Source organism: Sciurus carolinensis, assembly GCF_902686445.1.
Source record: "Sciurus carolinensis chromosome 14 unlocalized genomic scaffold, mSciCar1.2 SUPER_6_x, whole genome shotgun sequence".
NCBI lineage: Eukaryota > Metazoa > Chordata > Mammalia > Rodentia > Sciuridae > Sciurus > Sciurus carolinensis.
Genome location: NW_025920104.1, coordinates 6464898 through 6470897, shown reverse-complemented (window position 1 = coordinate 6470897; position 6000 = coordinate 6464898). Strand labels below are relative to the sequence as shown.

The following is a 6000-nucleotide window of genomic DNA, read 5'->3' as shown; positions in this document are numbered from 1 at the left end:
TGTGGTGTGTGTGTGTGTGTGTGTGTGTGTGTGTGTGTGTGTGTATATATATATATATATATATATATATATATATATATATATATCACAGTTTCTTTATCCATTCATCAATTGAAGGGCATCTAGGTTGGTTCCACAATCTGGCTATTGTGAATTGAGCAACTATGAACATTGATTTGGCTGTATCTCTGTAGTATGCTGATTTTAATTCTTTGATACCACAGATTTTTTATCCATTCATCCCCTGAAAGACATGTAGATTGGTTCCATAATCTAGCTATTGTGAATTGAGCTGCTATAAACATTGATGTGGCTGCATTACAGTAGTATGCTGATTTTAAGTACAGGATAACTGGGTCAAATGGTGGGTCCATTCCAGGTTTTCTGAGGAATCACCATACTGCTTTCCAGAGTAGCTGCAACCATTTGCAACTCCATCACCATGGATGAGTATGCCTTTTTCCTCACATTCCCACCAACACCTATTATTACTTGTGTTCTTGGTAATAGCCATTCTAATTGGATTGAGATGAACTATTAGGGTGTTTTTGATTTGCACTTATCTAATTACTAGAGATGTTTGACACTTTTTCATGTATTTGTTGCTCACTTGTATATACATCTTCTTCTGTCAAGTGTCTGCCCAGGTCTTTAGTGTCTGCCCAGGTCTTTAGTCCATTTACTTATTGGGTTATTTGTATTTTTGGTATAACACTTTCTACATTCTTTATAAATTTTGGAGTTTAGCACCCTGTCTGAAGTGTACGTGGAAAAATATTCCTCTATTCACATTATTAATTGTTTCCTTTGCTCAGAAATAGCTTTTTCATTTGAATGCATCCCATTTATTGATTCTTGTTTTCATTTCTTGTGCTATGGGGATCTTGTTAATGAAGTCTGTTCCTAAGCAAACATGAAGAAGATTTGGGCCTACTTTTTATTCTATTTGGTGAAGTGTCTCTAGTCTAATACCCAGGTCCTTGATCCATTTTGATTTGAATCTTGTGCAGGGTGAGAGATAGGGTTTTAATTTTCATTTTACTGCATAGGGATTTCTGCACCATTTGTTGAAGTGTTTATATTTTATTCATTGTAAGTTTTTGGCACCTTTATCTAGTATGAGATAATTGTATTTATGTGGTTTGTCTCTGTATCTTCTATTCACTGATCTGCCTATCTGTTTTGGTGCCAATACCATGCTGTATTTGTTACTATTGGTCTATAGTACAGTTTAAGCTCAGGTATTGTGATACCTCCAGCATCACTCTTCTTGCTGAGGATTGCTTTGGTTATTCCAGGTCTCTTGTTTTTCTAGATGAATTTCATGATTGCTTTCTCTATTTCTATGAGGTACATCACTGGGATTTTAATTGGAATTGCAATGAATCTGCATAGCACCTTTGGTAGTGTGGCCATTTTGACAACATTAATTCTGCCTATCCAATAACATGGGAGATCTTTCCATCTTTTAATGTTTTCTTTAATTTCTTTCTTTAGCATTCTGCAATTTTTATTATAGAGTTCTCTCACCTCTTTTGTTAGATTGATTCTGAATTATTTCATTTTATTTAAGAGTATTGTGAATGGAGTAGTTTTCCTAATTTCTTTTTCAGAAGTTCATCACTTTTGAATAAAAATGCATTAGATTTATGCGTGTTGATTTTATATCCTGCTACTTTGCTGAACTCATTAGTTCTAGAAGTTTCCTGTTGGGGTGTTTTGGATCCTCTAAATATAGAATCATGTTATCAGCAAAGAGTGATAGCTTGAGTTCTTCTTTTCCTATTCATATCCTTTTAATTTCTTTGGTCTGTCTCATTGCTCTGGATAGTTTTTCAAGGAAAATGTTGGATAGAAATGGTGAAACAGGACATCCCTGCCATGTTCCAGTTTTTAGAGGGAATGCTTTCAGTTTTTCTCCATTTAGAATGATGTTGACCATGGGCTTAGCATAGATAGCCTTCACAATGTTGAGCTATATTCCTACTATCCTAATTTTTTCTAGTATTTTGTTCATGAAGGGGTGCTGTATTTTGCTAAACACTTTTTCTGCACCTATTGAAATAATCATATGATTCTTAAATTTAAGCCTGCTGATGTAATGAATTACATTTATTGATTTCTGGTTGTTGATCCAACCTTGCATCCCTGGATTAACCCTACTTGGTCATAGTGCATTATCTTCTTAGTATGTTTTCATATGAAATTTGCCAGAATTTTGTTAAGGGTTTTTGCATCTATGTTCATCAGGGATATTGTTTTGAAGTTTTCTTTCCTTGATGGATCTTTGTCCAGTTTTGGTATGAGGGTGATACTAGCTTCATAGAATGAATTTGTAAGGGTTCCCTCCTTTTCTATTCCATGGAATACTTTGAGGAATATAGATATTATTTCTTCTTTGAGGTTCTTGTAAAACTCAGCTGAGATTGCCTCTGGCCCTAGGCTTTTCTTGGTTCATAGGCTTTTGGTGGCTGCTTCTATTGCATTGCTTGAAATTGATCCATTTAAATTGTGTATGTCCTCCTGACTGAGTTTGGGAGGATCATATGTCTCTAGAAATTTGTTGATGTCTTTGAGATTTTCTATTTTGTTGGAGTACAAGATTTTCAAAATAGCTTCTAATTCTGTGATGCATTTCAGTGGTGTCTGTCATGATATCTCCTTTTTCATCTTGAATTTTAGGAATTTGAGTTTTCTTTCCTCATTAGTTTGGCTAAGGATTTATATCAATTTTGCTTACTTTTTCAAAGAACCTACTTTTGGTTTTGTCAATTTTTTTAATTGTTTCTTTGTTTCAGTTTCATTGATTTCACCTCTGATTTTAATTATTTCCTGTCTTATATTACTTTTGGTGTTATTGTTTTCTTTTTCTAGGACTTTGAGATGTAATGTTAGGTCATTTATTTGTTGACTTTTATTCTTTTATTGAATGTTCTCCATGCAGTGAATTTTATGCTTAGTACTGGTTTCATAGTGTCCCAGAGTTTTTGATATGTTGTATTGTTGTTCTTGTTTACCTCTAAGAATTTTTTTATCTCCTCCCTGATGTCTTCTATTCAGTACATATTACTTAGTCTCCAGTTATTTCATTATATCATTGATTTCTAATTTATTTCCATGATGATTTGATAGAATACAAGGTAGTATTTCTGTTATATTGCATTTACTAAGGGCAGCTATGTAGCATAATATATGGTCTGTTTTAGAGAAGGATCCACGTGCTGCTGAGAAGAAAGTGTTTTTGCTCATTGATGGATGGAATATTCTCTATGTCTGCTAAGTCTAAATTATTGATTATGTTATTGAGTTTTATGGTTTCTTTGTCCAGTCTTTGTTTGGAAGATATATCCAGTGGTGGCACAGATACGTTAAAGTCACCTAGTATCATTGTGCTGTGATCTTTTTGGTTCCTGGAATTGAGGAGAATTTGTTTTTTTTTCATTTTGTTTTTTGTTTTTTAATATATTTTTATTGTAAATAAATGGGATACATGCAGTTTGTGTTTGTACATGGAGTAACACCATAACATTTGCATATTCATACATTTACATAGAGTAATGATGTTTGATTCATTCTGTTATTATTTTCCTTCCCCCCACCCCTCCCACCACTCTTTTCCCTCTATACAGTCCCTCCTTCCTCCATTCTTGCCCCCCTCCCACCTCCCATTATGTGTCATCATCCGCTTATCAGTGAGATCATTCGTCTTTTGGATTTTTGAGATTGGCTTGTCTCACTTAACATGATATTCTCCAATTTCATTCATTTGCCTGCAAATGCCATAATTTTATTATTTTTTATAGCTGAGTAATATTCCATTGTGTGTGAATATATATATATATATATATATATATATATATATATATATATATCACAGTTTCTTTCTCCATTCATCAATTGAAGGACATCTAGGTTGGTTCCACAGTCTGGCTATTGTGAATTGAGCAGTTATGAACATTGATGTGGCTGTATCCCTGTAGTATGCTGATTTTAAGTCCTTTGGGTATAGGCCGAGGAGTGGGATAGCTGGGTCAAATGGTGGATCCATTCCAAGTTTTCTAAGGAATCTCCACACTGCTTTCCAGAGTGGCTGCACTGATTTGCAGGCCCACCAGCAATGTATGAGTGTACCTTTTTCCCCACACCCTCTCCAACACCTATTGTTGCTTGTATTCTTGATAATCACCATTCTAATTGGGGTGAGATGGAATCTTGGTGTAGTTTTGATTTCCATTTCTCTTATTACTAAAGATGGTGAACATTTTTTTGTATGTTTGTTGATTGCTTGTAGATCTTCTTCTGTGAAGTGTCTGTTTATATCCTTAGCCCATGAGTTGATTGGGTTATTTGTATATGTTTTTTTGTTGTTGTTGATTGTTTTCTTTTTTATTGTAAACAAATGGGAAACATGTTGTTTCTCTGTTTGTACATGGAGTCAAGGCATACCATTTGTGTAATCATAAATTTACATAGGGTAATGTTGTTTGATTCATTATATTATTTTTTTCTTCCCTTCCCGCTACCCCTCTTTTCCCTCTATACAGTCCTTCCTTCCTCCATTCTTACCACCCTCCTTAACCCTAAACCTAAACCTAACCCTAACCCTAATGCTAACCCCTCCCACACCCCATTATATGTCTTCATTCGCTTATCAGTGAGATCATTTGTGCTTTAGTTTTTTTGAGATTGGCTTATCTCACTTAGCATGATATTCTCCAAGTTCATCCATTTGCCTGCAAATGCCATAATTTTATCATTCTTCATGGCAGAGTAATAGTCCATTGTATATATATGCCACAGTTTCTTTATCCATTGATCAGTTGAAGGACATCTAGGTTGATTCCACAATCTGGCAATGGTGAATTGAGCAGCAATGGACATTGATGTGGCTGTATCCCTGTAGTATGCTGATTTTAAGTCCTTTGGGTATAGACCAAGGAGTGGGATAGCTGGGTTAAAGGGTGGTACCATTCCAGGCTTTCTGAGGAATCTCCATACTGCTTTCCAGAGTGTCTGCACTAATTTGCAGCCCCACCAGCAATGTATGAGTGCACCTTTTTTCCCACATCCTCGCCAACACCTATTGTTGCTTGTATTCTTGATAATTGCCATTCTAATTGAGGTCAGATTGAATCTTAGGGTAGATTTCATTTGCATTTCCCTTATTATTAGAGATGTTGAACATTTTTTCATATATCTGTTGATTGCTTGTACATCTTCTTCTGTGAAGTGTCTGTTCATTTCCTTAGCCCATTTGTTGGGATTATTTGCATTCTTGGTGTAGAGTTTTTTGAGTTCTTTATATATTCTGGAAATTAGTGCTCTATCTGAAGTATGAGTGGCAAAGATATTCTCCCACTCTGTAGGCTCTCTCTTCACATTACTGATAGTTTCCTTTGCTGAGAGAAAGCTTTTTAGTTTAAATCTATCCCAGTTATTGATTCTTGCTTTTATTTCTTGTGCTATGGGAGTTTTGTTAAGAAAGTCTAATCCTAAGCCAACAAATTGAAGATTTGGACCTACTTTTTATTCTATAAGATGAGGGTCTCTGGTCTGATTCCGAAGTCCTTGATCCATTTGAGTTGAGTTTTCTGTCAGGTGAGAGATAGGGGTTTAATTTCATTCTGTTGCATATGGTTTTCCGGTTTTCCCAGCACCATTTGTTGAAGAGGCTATCTTTCCTCCATTGCATATTTTTGGCCCCTTTGTCTAGTATGAGATAATTGTATTTATTTATGTTTGTGTCCATGTCCTCTATTCTGTACCATTGATCTACCTGTCTAATTTGGTACCAGTACCATGCTGTTTTTGTTACTATTGCTTTGTAGTATAGTTGAAGATCTGGTATTGTGATACCCCCTGTTTCATTCTTCCTGCTAAGGATTGCTTTAGCTATTCTGGGTTTTTATTCTTCCAGATGAATTTCATAATTGCTTGCTCTATTTCTGTAAGGTACATCATTGGGATTTTAATTGGAATTGCATTGAATCTGTATAGAAC

The 6000-nt window shown here is 35.1% G+C and overlaps 1 protein-coding gene and 1 pseudogene across 1 annotated transcript in view; both read left to right on the top strand.

The window, feature by feature from the left end:
* LOC124973108 (mothers against decapentaplegic homolog 1-like) overlaps positions 1 to 6000 on the top strand; it is a 155934-nt pseudogene that overhangs the window by 96551 nt on the left and 53383 nt on the right.
* The window catches only part of LOC124973105 (mothers against decapentaplegic homolog 1-like), a 44308-nt gene that overhangs the window by 15458 nt on the left and 22850 nt on the right, over positions 1 to 6000 (top strand).